This window comes from Vulpes lagopus, chromosome 3 (genome assembly GCF_018345385.1).
Source record: "Vulpes lagopus strain Blue_001 chromosome 3, ASM1834538v1, whole genome shotgun sequence".
Lineage (NCBI taxonomy): Eukaryota > Metazoa > Chordata > Mammalia > Carnivora > Canidae > Vulpes > Vulpes lagopus.
Genome location: NC_054826.1, coordinates 13,571,377 through 13,588,341, shown reverse-complemented (window position 1 = coordinate 13,588,341; position 16,965 = coordinate 13,571,377). Strand labels below are relative to the sequence as shown.

Here is a 16,965-nt window from a genome sequence, read left to right as displayed (position 1 = left end):
GCAAGGGAAACAAAGCAAAAAGAATTATTGGGACTTAATCAAGATGAAAAGCTTCTGCACAGCAAAAGAAACAGTCAACAAAACTCAAAGACAACGTACAGAATGGGAGAAGATATTTGCAAATGACATATCAGATAAAGGGCTAGTATCCAAGATCTATAAAGAACTTATTAAACTCAACAGCAATGAGACAAACAATCCAATCATGAAATGGGAAAAAGACATGAACAGAAATTTCACCAAAGAAGACATAGACATGACCAACAAGCACATGAGAAAATGCTCCACATCACTTGCCATCAGAGAAATACAAATCAAAACCACAATGAGATCCCACCTCACACCAGTGAGAATGGGGAACATTAACAATACAGGAAACCACAAATGTTGGAGAGGATGTGGAGAAAGGGGAACCCTCTTGCACTGTTGGTGGGAATGTGAACTGGTGCAGCCACTCTGGAAAACTGTGTGGGGGTTCCTCAAAGAGTTAAAAATAGAGCTACCCTACCACCCAGCAATTGCACTGCTGGGGATTTACCCCAAAGATACAAATGCAGTGAAAAGCCAAGACACCTGCATCCCAATGTTTATAGCAGCAATGTCCACAATAGCCAAACTGGAAGGAGCCTTGGTGTCCATCAAAAGATGAATGGATAAAGAAGATGTGGTTTATGTGTACAGTTGAATATCACTCAGCCATTAGAAACGACAAATATCCACCATTTTCTCCAACGTGGATAGAACTGGAGGGTATTATGCTGAGTGAAGTAAGTCAATCGGAGAAGAACAGTCATTATATGGTTTCATTCATTCGGAGAATATAAAAAAAAATAATGAAGGTGAATAAAGGGGAAAGGAGAGAAAATTAGTGGGAAAAATCAGAGAGGGTGACAAAACATGAGAGACTCCTAACTCTGGGAAATGAACAAGAGGTAGTGGAAAGGGAGGTGGGCAGGGGGATGGGGTGACTGGGTGATGGGCACTGAGGGGGACACTTGACGGGATGAACACTGGGTCTTATACTATATGTTGGCAAATCGAACTCCAATTAAAAAATTTCCATATAAAAATTACCTACTAAATACTCATTTCACCAAAGAATGTATTGGGGTCCTATTATATTCACAACACCTTGCCAGTTAGGTTGAGCAACTTGGGAAGAAAGATAAAAACATAAATAAGAAGTAATTTCTGGCCTTTAAGGAAAGAAATGAGACATAGTCACAGACAACCACAATACAATGTAGTATGTGCCCTAACAGGAATACAGATAATATGTAATATGAGTCCAAAGGCAGGATTATTTGAGATTGGCAGGATTCAAAGAAAGATTCAACAATATTTATCATTGATGCCACAATACAGAGCAATCATAATTATCCTAGAATCAAAGATCTCAGAAGTAGGAGAATTCTGAGAAATCATCAAGTCCAGGCCTTAGTCCATGGGTTCTTAGGTAGAAATTCATAGACTAAGATATTCAGACCTTGCATATCCTTCTCTGTCTTCTTTGGAGACTCATCCTCTTCTATCCTGGCATTAAATATTGAAGTGCCTCAAGGATTCATCCCAAGCCCATCCATCCATATGTAGGACTTCAATAGCTATATATATTAATGACTCCTAAATTTATCCCTCCAAACAGGATTTCATTTCTAAGTTCCATATATTTCACTACCTACTTGGCATCTTCACTAGGAAAACTTAAAGGCAGATTACAGTCAGCATGTCTGAGATATATCTCATGATCTTCCCCCTCAAATCTGGTCCTCTTCTGTACTTACCCCATGCAATTTTCCTTAAACCCATATGACACCACATTCAACACTAAAACTGGACCATTTTTTTGCAATTAATACCTGACCATTTTATATTTTTGTTAAAACCCTTTAGCAACTTCCCATTGTTCATTTGTTATAACCCTACACATGGCTTCATAGTTTTGGATGCTTTGGGTTGCAAATAACAGAGAGCCCTCACTCACCTATCTTACATAATAATTATGTCACTTAACAGTAAGTCTTAAAATAGTGGCTCCAGGTGGATCATCAACATCATCAGAGACCCGGTTTCTTCCAATCTTTCTTCTCTGCCACTGAATTTTTTTTTAAAGATTTCTGGTTTGTGCTCACCGTAGTCTTGATCATGAAAAAAATTTCCTTTCCGTACCAGTCCCTTACACACTTTACTGTGTCCTTTAATTATGATGAGAGTACTTTTGCAAAGTATTTTCAAGTATGAGTAAATAGGGTTCATAGGATCTGTTGCCTCAACAGTGTGCCTGGTTTGAGAACCACCACCTTGGTCACATGACCAAAAATATCATGGTTCCATACCAACTTATTTGTAATTAGCACCAATAGCCAATGAGTTTCAAGGGCAGAAGCATTCAGTTGTATTGGGCTGAAATGTTTAATGGTATTTCGTCAAGCACAGTTTGGCACACTGTGTTGCCCTTAGTCTACCTCCCAGTGAAATGAAATATTCAATTGTGAGTCATAAATTCTCTCCTTGCCATGTACTTTGCTGTGCTGAATGTGGGGAGGGCTGTACCTCAAGAGATAATAAGGAAATGAAAGGTAATATAAGAGGTATGATTTTTTATTTTAGAGCCATGCTTTAGAGGAGAGGCACACCAGGCAGAAAGATACCATGAGATCCCTCCTTGGGAATGGCTTGATGCTCTTAGGAATGCAGGCTGCCGAGCTGAGTATACCAGGTTTTGATCCAATATCAACTTCAAATAAAATGTGATGAACAAGAAAGTCATTTACAATGAAAATATGTTGCTTGTGGTCATTACTTAGAAGTAGCCAAGGTGACCTTTGTGACCTCCAGTAGAAGCCAACTGCCCCAGTTTGAAGAGAGACCAAGACTTAGAATTAAAAGGATTGGAGTTCTAGCCTAGTTCAAACGTATAAAAGACATGACACAATGACCTTAGCATGAGCTCACAGGAGAAAAGCAGAAGCCAAGATGAAGTGGTCTTTCCATCATTAGGAAAACACACAGAAGTCTTGTAAGGAGAGCACTGTAAAGTTTATGTAACGAAACCAGGTGGAATTTGGTGGTGAACATTAATTGAGTGATAATTTTGGATAGAAAACAAACATGAATGTTCTGGATGTTTTCCACTCTTGATCAGAAAACTTAATTTGTTGCAGTTTCTTTGAATTTTGAAGATCATTTGAATCCTCATCTGCTACTGAAAGTTTAACTGAGCTACCAGAAGTTAGCTTATCAGATATTTTCAAAACATCCATAATTCCAGTGATTTTATGAAGAAGTACAAGAAAGACATTGCCAGCCTCACTCTATCAAAAATAGCTACTATCAAAAAAAACAGAAAATAATAAGTATTAGCAAGGATGTGGAGAAACTGGACCATTGTGAACTGTTGGCAGGAATGTAAAATGCAGCTGCTATGGAAAACAGTATGGAGGTTCCTCAAAAAATTAAAAATAGGACTACCACATAATCCAGAAATCTGACTTCTGGGTAAATACCCAAAAGAATTTAAATTAGGGTCTCAAAGAGTTATTTGCATACCCATGTTTATAGCAGCACTATTAACAATAGCCAAGACATGGAAGCAACCCAAATGTCCAGTGACAGATGAATATAAAAACAAAATGTGAATACATACACAGACTATTATTAGGCCTTAAAAAGGAAGGAAGTCTTGCCACATGGTACAACATGGATGAACCTTGAGGTCACTATGCTAAGTGAAATAAGCGAGTCACAAAAAGACAAATATTATATAATTCCACTTATACGAGGTATCTAGTCATCAGATTCACAGAAATAGAAGAATTGGGGTTACCAGGGAAAGGAGGAGTTGTTGTTTAATGGGTATAGAGTTTTAGATTTGCAGGATAGAAAAGTTCTGAAGATCTGTTTCACAACACTGTGAATATACCTAACGTTACTGGGCTTAAAAATGGCTAAGATGGGGCAGCCCAGGTGGCTCAGTGGTTTAGCACCGCCTTCAGCCCAGAGCGTGATCCTGGAGACCCGGGATGGAGTCCCATGTCAGGCTCCCTGTATGGAGCCTGCTTCTCCCTCCCCTTCTCCCTCTGTCTCTGGCCCCCCACCTCTGTTTCTCTCATTAATAAATAAATAAAATCTTTTAAAAAATGGCTAAGATGGTAAATTTTATGTTATGTACTTTTTACCACAATAAGAGACCTCAAATTCTCTTGTTGGCAATGAACTTCAGTAAAGTTCTGGTGATAGACTTCTTCACAGACAACAGGAAGATGGATGGGAGAAAGAATACAAAGTTTTAAGGGGTCTGGACTTGTCTGTCCTTCCCAGTAACTTGGGAAGTATTGAGTGTAAATGAAGATAGAGCTGAGATAATAATCTCAGAATACAAAAGGGATTCAAGAGGTTTATGCAAGACCTCCTTTCTGCTAACTTCAGGTCTCCCCAATTCTAGATGTCTTGATAGATCCACATCTTTTGAGGCCACACACCCAATTTCTGTCTCCTCCTTAGAACCTGTACTACCTGAACTGTCAAGGCAGTATCTTCATAAGATTTGCCCCATCCATCCTGGGAATAGGCTAAAAGAAAGTATTTATATCCTGGGAGCTAAAACACAAGAGTGGACCGGGCTTGGGGGAAACCTGGGAATCGGGTGAGTGAGCTAAGGGTGGATATACATGCATAGTTATTTAGTTTGGAGCAAGGCATTGATTCAAAACATTCAGGCAGTGAGAAATCACAGGGTAACAAAGAACTAAACACAAGGCTAGCCAGTGGGTCAGAGCCTAAGAAGCAGAGACCAGCAGTCCAGACCATAGGCATGAATAGGAGCCTCCATTCCCCAGGTGGTTAAGTATAACTAACGGAGGTTTAGGGACTTCAGGTGGTCCAGGCAGCACACCCAGGAATCCTGCAGCAAATGTAACTGATGCCCTCTCAGAAAGCTCTTCTTGGGAGAAATGCAAACCATTCCACACAGAAACTCATCTCACCTCAAAGACCTTGATTGAGGACTTCACCAATTCTTGACCCTCCCAACTAAGAGTGAGAAAAGGCACCCACTGTGTCTAGTTTTCCATTACCTTTCATCGGATTGCAAAGACTTTATTTCTGCCAGTATGGAAAATATGATTACCTGGGAAACAGCCCACTACGGAATAGTGGAAACAGTGAAAGAGAGAAAGAGAGAGAAAGAATCAAACATTCCTCTAAAAAAAAAAAAAAATCAATGGAAAGCTCCAGGGCCCCCAGTGCAGAAGGAACTGAATGAACTTCAGAGCAGTAAGAGCATGAGCCTAAGTGCCACTGTCCTTGGCATGAAGGGGAAGTCATTTTACAGAATCGAGGACTTGGGTTTTAATAGCCATGCTGGGATAGAGAATGAAGGTTTTGGAGAAATCTGCCATGACTAGGTGTCTCTCTTTGGTGACCTTTGGTGGACTACAGGCCTCCTTGTCAGAACCAGTCCCCAAGTCTTTCTTCCCATTGACTGGTCCTGAAGATGAACATAATGAACTTTCTTCAGTGCTTCTTCTGTATGTATTTATCTCTATCAGAAAGCAGAGGACATTCAAGCTTCTTAAGTACAATAACAAACCCTGGAGACCCTCAGAGTCTTCTAGCTTGGGCACCATTTAGGCATCCATGGGCTTTTAGTTTCTCATCTTCTCACCCTGGTTCACAAGGTTTAGGGATACATCTTCCTTCCTGCCCCATTACAAGGCTCCTAGATTTTAGAATCTATAGCCCAGAGGATCCTGAGCCCAGACCCTACAGTTAAGCCTAGAATGTTCTTTCAGAAAAATTCAACAATTATTCCTTCTAGAAGAAGGAAGCTTCCATGTTTTGTGTTTAGTTAAGTTTCCTTTTTTTTTATTTTTTCATCATTATGTCCCCAACAGCTAGCAAAATGTTTATTGAAAAGGGGCGCCTGGGTGGCTCAGTCGATTAAACATCTGACTCTTGATTTTGGCTCAGATTATGATCTCAGGGTCGGGATCAAGCCCCATGTTGGGCCTCACACTGAGCACAGAACGTGCTTGAGATCCTCTCTCCCTCTCTTTCTGGCCCTTCCCCCCGCCCGCTCCCTCCCTTCTAATTCCACCCCTCACATTCATGAGCACACACACATTCTCTATTAAAAAAAATTTATTGAATGACCAATGAAATATCGCAGCCCTTTATACATCATGTAATCAGTCTTTCAGCACAGAAGGGAGTCTTTTGTGGATTGCGATCTCCGTTGTTACTTAGAACATTAACAGACTGGGTGATGTCTTCCCCTGCACAGCAAGGGAAATCCCACACTCAGGGGATGGCTTTTTCCTGCCCTATTGACCAGTCTCCCAGCCTTTCTCTGCTTCATAGCCTTTCTCACTTTCTTTTTTCTCCTCGTTCTGGCTTCCTCCTGCTTTGCAAGCTTCAAGTCAAATAGCTAAGTTGAATTTTGTATGAGCTTAGTTTTTTTTAATCTATTGAAGTATAATTAACTTACAGGGTTATATTTGTTTCAGGGGCACTGAAACTACTACTTCAATTCTATACATTACTCAACATAGTGCTTCAACAATTCTATACTTTACTGGTGCTGTGATAATTCTAGACACTACTCAGTGCTCACCATGATAACTGTAGTCACCATCTGTCACCCTATAACATTATTAAAATATTACTGACTACATTCCCTATGCTATACTTTTCATCTCTGTGACTTATTTATTTTATAACTGGAAGTTTGTACCTCTTGATATTCTTCATCTGTTCTGTCCAGCCCTCTAACCGTCTCCCCTCTGACAACCACCTCACCTGCCTACCTGTTTTTAAAGCCAAATAAGATGTCTTTCCTTTAACAAGTTTCACCAGTGACAGCTTTGGTCATGGCCACCTCAAGCCTGAAACCAGCACCTAGGTGAAGAATTGGAGGTCTCAGGAAGTGGTAGCAAACTGTCAGGTCAGGAAACCAATAGACGTCAAGAGAGAAAAAAGGAGCGCACAGTTACAGTAGAAACAGAACTCCTTATCAGGGATGTTCATTCGCCTCAGACAAGGAATTTTGTGCTTTCCTGAGAAGGTAAGTATGAGAAGATCGTTAGCCCTGAGATGACACTGAAATGTACCCAGATGGCTGTATACTCACTGGGAGACCCCCATTGGCATTGCTGGCTATAAATTATGGTCATTCCTAAGAGGTAACAAGAGAGGTCCTGTCAGCTGTGCAATTACTTTGTTTTGGCAGGACACTTTGGAGTCAAGAAAACATTGGCTGGAGTTCAAGGCCAAGATTTTGGATCAGCTGCCACCATAATTTTTCAGAAATGTGATGACCATACCTCAAGAAATAGTTTCCTAAGTAGGCTGCAGGAATGTCTCCTGTACATGTTTGAAAGGGATTTAAGGAATGAAGCTCCTGGGGACCTATCAGTACCGTTGAGTTACCATGGGCTTCCCAAGCAAAGGGTGAGAAGTCCGGATCGCATCAGGAGTCTTCTTCGCCAAATGCAGTGAAGCAATTAGAGACTGACTTTAATTGAGGTACAGCATGCCTGGACTCTGTATCTTCTACATGACATATGAACACCGCAATATAAAATCTGTCAAGGTTACCCAGATCCCCCTTTGTCATTGAGAGTTCTGTGTTAGGGGTTCCTGGGTGGCTTAGTCAGTTAATCATCTGCCTTCAGCTGAGGTCATGATCCCAGGGTCCTGGGGATCGAACCCTGCATCCGGGAGCCTACTTCTCCCTCTCCCTCTCTCTGCTACTCCCCTTGTTTGTGCTCTCTCTCTCTTCTCTCTCTCTCTGTCAAATAAATAAATAAAATCTTTTTTAAAACAAAGTTCTGTGTTAAGCTAAACAGCATAAGCTTCCTACACCTCTCAGTATTCTGCTTGAATGCAACAATAGTGAAGAGGAGAATCACGTGAACATCTCAGTGATTCCCAACTTTCCAGAAGGCCAGTAGATGTACTCAGTATCTATTTCCTGCTTATTCACAGTCCTTCATTATATACCAGAAAGCATCACTCATACTTAAAATTTTCAAGGGATCATTATAATTTGAATACCTAGGTCTAAGGTTTGACATGGAGAATATTCCCTGCCCATTTTTACTTAGAATAACATTGCATCTAAACAAATACTTAATTAACAGTATATATTGTGGTTGTCAAGGGAAATATTTATAATGTGTCTGAGTTCCTATGATAGAAAATAAAATTTGAGGGATGGGATACCAATAAAATTGGGTATGAAATTTAAAGTCAAATGTTGAGTCAGAAATACCATCACAGTCTACAGCCATATCACCCTGAATGTGCCCAATCTCGTCTAATCTCGGAAGCTAAGCAGGGTCGGGCCTGATTAGTACTTGAATGGGAGAAATACCATCACAGAAATATAGATATGGTGCTTACAGAGGAACTGAACATGCTTGGCCAGTGAGAGTAGAAAAAGAAAACACTGATCCTTAGAGTGCAGTAGCTGGGCCATGCAAATAACATCCTGAAACAATGAGGCAAGCATTAATTTATTAACTGTTATTACATTCATTTTATCAATTTTATGGGAAAAAAACTAAGTATATTAAAAACACTGTTCTATAAGTGATTTAAAAAATAGCAGTGGGTCTCTGAGAGTTTGTATTTAGGAGGCTGAAATTATATTCATTACTCTTGAGGAAGCCTGTAATATTTCTCTGCTGTACTATGAGCATGCTTAGATTGGTTCTACATTATAAATGTAGTATTGAAAATGCCACAAGATATGGTATTATGCAAATGCATGGACTGATGTCTTCCTTGGAAGACCTACTATTTTCTATATTTTTAATCATGTTTCTAACTTTACCATATGTGCCATGTATGGATATGTGGTATGTGGGGGTGAGAGCTGTAAATGTTGGAGGAGATGGATGTTCTAAAAGACTCAGCAAAAGAAAAGCTTCCAATTATCAGATTCCTAAAGGGCTCTTCCTTCCAGCACCTCCCTTTCCCATTCTCCAACTTCCACTGGTTATACAAACCTTACTAAAATACCAGGGATTTCTTGTAAAACAATTTGGGACTATTAGCTATGGCCAATAGCATTTTTTGTTTTTAAGGATTTCTGTCACCAGAATCAAATCTTTGATCTCTTGGGATGCCTTCAGGACAAAACTTTCTCTGGAGCCATTATTAAGCTGGGAAGTTTATCCTAATACTCAAAGTTCTTTTGGTCTGAGGTGTCCTTCATTCTCTAGTGTAAAAAGAACACTAGATAGGCTTTTGAAGCCCTGGGCTTTAGTGCTGGGTTTACTGTTTATCAACTGAGACTTTGAACAGATCATTTAACTTCTCAGAATATCAATTTCTTTTTCTGAGAAAGAGAAACATCACTGATGGGTTGTGTTCTGGGTTCACCTAGTAAGAAGAAGAGAATGGTAGACAGTTGGTATGTTGGGAGGCATAGGTCTCTGGAGAGAAAGTGCCATGATTTGTAGCATTTGTTGATGTCCATGGTGTAAATACTCATAACATGGCCAATGTCAAGCTATCAACTTGATTTCACTGGATGTGGAACTAAGAAGAGATATACAGTAGTGCATGATTATTTTGCATTTCCTTACAGATAAAGTAGATGAAAATAACCTCAAATGCATGGATAATAGTAAAATGTAGTGAAATAACTTGAAAGTAATGTTTTGAGTATTTATTACCTTTGTTTTTAATAAAATTTATTTAGGGGTACCTGAATGGCTCAGTTGGCTGAGTGTCTGACTCTTGGTTTTGGGTCAGGTCATGATCTCAGGGTTGTGAGATTGAGCCTTGCATCGGGCTCTGTGCTCAGCTCAGAGGCTACTTGAGAGATTCTTTCTCTCCCTCACCCTCCCTCTCTACTCCTCCCGGCTCCTTCTACTCAGGCTCTCTCTCAAATAAATAAATGAAATCTAAAAAAGGAAAAAAATTAATAATAATAAAATAAAATGTATTTAATCATAAGCTTATATAACTTAGCTTTTAAGAATGTTGTTAATCAGCTCAGAAAGTTTCTGAAATTTTAAAAAATTATTCTCACAAGCCAGTACAAAGAACTCTAACAAACCACTAGTGGGTTGATTTTTTTTTTTTAATATGACAAACGAACCAGCGAATAATAGATAATTAATTCTTAAATAAAATCTGAGAAAGCCTTTGGGACAAGGCTTATTACTTCAATGAGAAGATATAGGATCTTGGATGGGTAGAAATTAAGAATAAAATGCAAAAAAGTATCCACACTGATATGCAGGGTTTTGGCATCAGTAGCTTTTGTTTTTTTCTCTTAAGTCAAAGCAGCTATAAAAAGCTTAAAGTAAGAAAAAAATGTTTCAGTGTGATTATCTGCAAGTATACAACAAGTAAGGAAGACGAATGCCATGTGATTTCACTCATGTGGAATCTAAAAAACAAAATAAATGAATAAACAAAAAACATTATCAGACCTGTAAATACAGAGAACAAACTGATGGTTGCCACGGGGTGGGGTGCAGGGTGGACAAAATGAGTGAAGAGGATGGGGGGAGACAAGCTTCCAGCTACTGAAGGAGTAAGTAAGGAATAAAAGGCACAGCATAGGGAATCTAGTCAGTGACACTGTGATAGGGTTGTGACACAGTGACTATACTTAGGCTGAGCATAGCAGAAGGGACAGAGATGTGGGATCACTCTGCTGTACGCCTAAAACTAATGGAACATTGTGTGTCAACTGTACTCAAATTTTTTAAGGAAAAAAATTTAAGCAGCTAGAAAAGGCTTAATAAAGTAAGAAAAAAATGTTTTAACGTGATCATTTGTGAGTGTATTGTCACATTGTTATCACTGTCGTGGTTATAATCTGATTAAGTGGTGCTCTGTTTCACCACAGGAGCTGCTTGTAAATGTAACTGAATGTTCAACCCTGGAGGCTGGTTCTAAGAAACAGGAAAATCTTTGAAGGAAAGAGCAGGGGTCTGAGATGTTTGTTTTGCCAACAGTTTTGGTTTTAAGATGATCCACGAATCACTCAACTAGGGAGAATGTGAGAGATCTCTCAAGGAGAACAAGGATAAACTATTAGGAATCTGGGCTGGGCAGAGGTCTCATGTGGCCTTTAAAAGAATCAGCCAACAAGGATTTACTGAACAGATGGGTATCTCTAAGCCACTGAGAGACAACAAGGGGGAAGGCTGGCCCAGAAGACAGGATCTCTTCTCATGTCACCGTGAATAAACAAGCAGACATTATGTAATCCTATCGCCACAACAGACTAATAATGTCTCTAGACTGATGGATTTCATGAATTTCAGCTATAAAAGCTGAAATCACCAAAATTTAATTCTGTCAAGTAAAGACCTAAAAGGAAAAAACAAAAACAAAAACACTCTTATCACTACCATTTAATGACAGAAAAAGTATTCTCACAGCTCGGACACAAAATCACAGCAGTAATCTCAGGAAAAAAAAAAAAAAGCCAAACTATTACATATTAAATCAATTCGTGTTTATGAACACTTCCCTATTGTTGTCCTTATTCTCCTTATTAAAGCACGAACTGGTAACATTCCCCGGGTTGGCAACCGGCCTGCAAATAGTGCGTGGGAACCTCTGAGCCGAGGCCTTAAATTCTGGAAGGGCACCACCTTTTCCTTATCGCCCCGGCTGGTATCTGACAGGGCGGTGAGCAATGGAATTAAAGGCAGGAGAGGCTCCCGGCATTGCTGCAGCGGCCGCTACCACCTCTCAGGCCTGGCTCTGTCATTCCCTGGCTGGGGGACCAGGGCAAAGTGTGGAAGCACTCTGTGTCTCGGAGGTGGTGGTGGCGGTGCCAGCTGCACAGGCCTGCGGCAGGGACTGCGTGAGGGACTTCAGCCCTGGAGGGTCCTGTTAGAGAGAGTCTAACACAAGGTCACGTACGACGAAGACCCCAGGACCACATTTATGGGCCAGTCTTCACCCCAAGAGCCTGAGAACCTAAGGCGCTAAGGTTACCTCGTGAAAAGAGTAATAACCCCCATTTGAGCTGCTACTGCATTTCAGGAACCACTTGAACCCTTCAAAGTAGTTTTAATCCTCCTGCTTGTATGAAGGATGAAACGGAGGTTAACAAAGGCCTGTGGTTTGCTGAGACCCCACACCTTTAAAAAAAAAAAAAAAAAGATTTAAACAAGCCATTTAAGAATATCTCAGTTTTTAAAAATTTTCACAAAGCAGAAACACTATAGAGTATCAGTGTTACAAAAACTATATGGATGGGGCACCTGAGTGGCTCAGGTCATGATCTTTGGGTCCTGGGATGGAGCCTCAGGTCCAGCTCCCTGCTCAGAGGGGAGAAAGAGCATCTCTCTCTCTCTCTCTCTCTCTCTCTCTCTGTCTCTCCCTTCTCTCTCAAATAAACAATCTTAAAAAAAAAAACTATTTGGGTAATAATTCCCCTAATGCAGGAAATATTTTATTTTAGAATACTTAGTACTTGACCAAGAAGCTAAAAGGAGAGAAAGATGTGAGTATATTCTTTGAAGGCCAACAGCATGGACCTTATGACGTTAAGAGGATAAGTAAAGTGGCCGCAGAAGAGAGAGTACAAAGCTCCACATGATTGTTCAAAACAGACAGGGTTTGCAAGCCCCAGAACCTATTGTGAATTGGTAGAGAAAATTGGACATAAAAACATCAAGGAGTATAGGGCTTCTGGGGAATTGGAGAGTATTGGCCCCACTGGAGGTATTAAAATTCCTTTTTTCTTTCTCTAAGCACTAGCTGGCCCAACAGAATGCATCTGCAGACCATGCATTCATAGCCCCTGAGACAATAAATGCCACAAAATAAGGGAGAGCTCATCCGAAGCCAGGGTGGACAGGGAAGTCCATGGAGGAACTGGGATGTGAACTGCAGATAAAGGATGGACCCGACTAGAAAGCAAAGGGTTTTCCAAGCAGGAGGAACAGAGGGAATAGAAAGCTGCAATCAGGAAAGTGTGGGGAATATTTAGCACGTGACAAGCAAACCAGTTTAAGTAAGTCCCATTCAGCACAACGTGATTGAACCAAGGACTAGGGACTAATGAGGCAGTAAAGCAAGACTCGGGGCACAGGGCTGTGAACGCCAGGCACAGGGTATGGAATCCAACCTGGAGGAACGGGAGTCATTAGAGGTTACTGAGCAAGAGAGTGATGCCATCAAAGCAATGTCTTAGGAAGACTGACACGGCAGTAGTGAGAAGAATGAGGAGAAGAGGGGAGCCCGAGGTAGGAGGCTGCTCCCCACTACGTTGGGGCTCAGGTAATAAAGGACTTGTTCGGTGGCAGGGAAGATGGATGAGGAGAGATGGATGGGAACATGCCTGGACAGGGAAGGTGATGCAAAGGAAGCGAGCTCTACTTGGACTGAAAATGACTATTCTACTGGGCTAAGTGGTTTGGCCTAGTCATTGTCTGGAAAAGCAGCCGGACTCCAAACCCCAGCTCTGCCACTTGGTAGGTGGGAGGCCTTGGGCAAGTTGCTTAACCTCTGTGCCTCTGTTTATACACTTTCAAGGTGACCATGGCCCTATTCAGCTTGGCATATGGATAACCATATAATGCTTCAGAAGTCTGGAGTGTGGTGAGCTCTCAATAGCCAGCACACACTCTTGCTCACTCTTCACTTTACAGTGCTGAGAATGGTCATGAGGGGTATACAATTAAGACACCAGGTGACAAGTTCCATTTAGATACAATATTTGGTTGGATTTTTGCCTGAAAGTATAAAATACCTTTGGCACCACCCAAGACGCTCCTGCTGGAGGAGCACAGATCTTTCATGCATGGCTGGTTCCTTTCAAGCACTCGGTGGATGGTAGCCAGCACTGGCCACCACACTAAGCGGTGAGGAGCGGGTGACACAGCCTGGAATGCAGCCTCCCAGACCTGCCTTACCTGACTCTCATTCTGAACTATCAGAGGCCCTCTTGAAAGAACAGTGTTGTCTCTCTCCTGGTCTCTGGTGTCCCAGGGCCTGGGAGGTGCCCCTGTATACACTGAACTTCAGGGCTTTGATGCCATCATCTCCCACCGGCCTGTCTGATGCCTGGTCTCCCTTGACTCATTGGAGTAGCAGTGGAATAAGAACCCCTTTTGTCTGCACTAAGCAACTCCCCACCCACCCACTAATAGCCTTATGAGGTGCCACTGTTGCATTTAGGACAAAATCCCAGCATTCCTAGGAGACACCTGGATTGAGCACAGCCACTGGTAAGAAAGATGTTCTTTAGGACCTATGAGGGTCCTTTATGTTGGGAGAGGAGGAGGCATTGCTCTGACCAATCACAACTGCTAGCCTGGTTGCCCCACAGTAATGAGGTCAGGGAGTGGTTCTTAGGGCCATATCAGCCAGGACAAGAAAGCAGGTGCGCAGCAGTGCTGATCAGACCCACAGTGGGACCTCCACCCAAGGAGAAAACAGATCTGAATGAAACTGCTCAGACCCCCTGAGGGCTTCAGAGGCGATGTGGTCATCACTGTCCCACTCTTGGCCCTTGTCTGGACCCTTCAGGAGGGGCCGATGTACAGAAAAGGGACCTCTTCCTCCTCGTTGCCTCTCATCTCATCCTACAAGAGGGCAGGGCTACTTGTCATCAAGTCAAATTATCTTGAAGGTCATCAAAAATGATCAACTGGGCTTTGTCTCCTTATCCAAGGAAACAGGAGAGTATAATAATCAACCTAGTGAATGCTTCACTATGTGCCAGGCAGGATTCTAAGTCTGAAGTCCTCACATCAGCCTAGTGAGCTTAGGACTACAGTAACCTCCACTTCTGCACAGGTTTATGACCCAGCTCCAAGAGTGTCCTCATCTCTGAAATGGCAATGGTAGAGCTTCAACAGCTAATGATAGAGAGGGATGCACAAAACCTGAAAAATTATTTTTCTTAGTTCCAGTTTGGTGCCAATAGATGGTTTATTAAATGACTATTTTTTTACACAGTCCTTGATACCTCTCCTAATAGTTGTCAATATGTCAACTCCAGAAGCCCATGATTTAGAGTTAGGGAAGGGCCCGAATCAGTGGAGCTCTCTAGGGCTCCTCCAGGGAACATAGTTCCCACTAGCCACAGTGATGAGGCATCTTTGGCCTGTTATGAATGTTGCGTATGAACGAGGAAGTTCAGAGAGAGATGAGGAGGTAAGATGTGGGATGGAAAGAATCGAGGAGGCTGTGGTCCCTAAGGTGATATGAGAAAGTAGTAGGAATACCCTGTACATTATGGACTGAATGTTTGTGCCCCCCCCCTCAAATCCATATGTTGAAGTCCAAACCCTCCAGTGTGGTTCTATGCGGAAATGGGGCCACTAAGGAAGTAATTAAGTTAAATGGGGTCACAAGGGTGGGGCCCTGATCTAATAGGATTAGTGTCCTCATAAGAAGAGACACAAGAGGCCCCCCCTCCTCTACTTGTCTATCTCTATCTTGTGATGAGAAAAATAACTTTTGTTTTCTGTTGTTGCCTAGGCATTTTACAGTATGGTAACCTTACATCCACAGACATTTAGACAAGGACTTTAGGAATCCTGCCATAAGTTCCTGCTTTGTTTTTCACAGGGCACTCTATAAAATAACCACTTGGGAGTTAAGCCTGTGAAAAGTTAGTGACTTCTGCCCCTACTGCCTTATAAATAACAGGTGCTTGCTACCTTGACGTCTATCTCATGCTGACTCATGACCTGGGTCAGAGGATTGCCTTCCTCCCACCCTACACCCTCATTGCATTTCCTGCCCCACACATACACACCTGTTTCTGGGACTTGTAAGTAATATATCTTGTGACTTGACTTCCTTTGTGTAAATATATTGAAATTGTGCCTTCAATCCAAAGAACCCCAGAGTTTTTACTTCCCCAAAGTGGCAACTCCAATGCCAAGGGAGCTACCTGCCAACCTGTGTGGGTGCCTTGTGTTTCTCACTCATAAGATTGTACTCTGCCTGTTGTTAATTCAGTACACTAGCCCCATCTTTCCAACACATACCTCTATCTCTGTCTCTGTCTCTCTCTGCACAAGCATGCACCCAGGAAAGGACAAGTGAGGGAATAGCAAGAAGGCAGCCTTCTATAAGCCAAGAGGAAAGCTCTCACTAGGAGCCAAACTGGCAGGCATATTGATCTTGGACTTCCAGCCTGTGAGAAAACTTTCCAAAACTGTGAGAAATTAATTTCTGTTGGTTAAGACCCCCAGTCTGTGGCATTCTGGTATGGCAGCCCAGATGGGCTGAGACAGCCTGTGTTTCCTGAAGGTTTCCTGACCCCACCCCACCCTTCATTCCTGGCAGGCCCTCCCTGACCCCTCTCCCAACCCCCACTCCCACCTCCAGCTGGGAATCACATCCTGCTCAGTCTTGGCAAACAGGGGCACCCAGTGTGAATGGCATTTGTGGTGCTATCCAGGGACTTCACTGGCAGTGGTAGCCACAGCAGGACCAGGGAAACATCACTTGGGCCATGAGAATCACTGTTTCTCCAGCTTAAAACAAACTATAAGTAACTTCCCAGATAATGAAGCAGCTTTTTACAATCCTGAGGCAACTAGAGATGCTTGAAGCTAGTCAGTTTGCTTAGAATGCCAGAACCTAAGGAGTTCTTTGGAATGGCAAAACTGACCTAGAATCTCTTCAAACTGGGCAAGGGACCTAACAATATGAGTCACTGAGGCCAACTGTGCAACTGTGTAGAGCTGTAGAGATGCATGATAATAGCATTCCTCGAGAGTTCTTTCCTTACCTGCCACATCAAGGTTCACCATTCATTATAATATATTATTTTCTAATTCCTATAAACTTCCCCTTTGCTGGGCAGAAATTCTTGAGTTCTCTCATGGGTACCATTCAAGCAGTACGATTCATCACAACCACTAATTGATCTTTACTTAAACTTGCCCTAGGAAAACAGAAAGTCCTCAGAGAATATGGATATGTGCAGTGTATGTTGGTTGAATCACAAACAGGAAAAGG

General features: G+C 41.9%; 1 long non-coding RNA gene across 1 annotated transcript in view; it reads left to right on the top strand.

Moving 5' to 3' along the window:
- The window catches only part of LOC121487200, a 148,023-nt gene extending 140,282 nt beyond the window's left edge, over window positions 1-7,741 (top strand). Inside the window, exon 4 of the long non-coding RNA XR_005986790.1 lies at window positions 7,229-7,741. This is a non-coding gene — a long non-coding RNA (uncharacterized LOC121487200). The remainder of the gene's footprint in view (window positions 1-7,228) is intronic.
- Window positions 7,742-16,965: the final 9,224 nt, after the last annotated feature.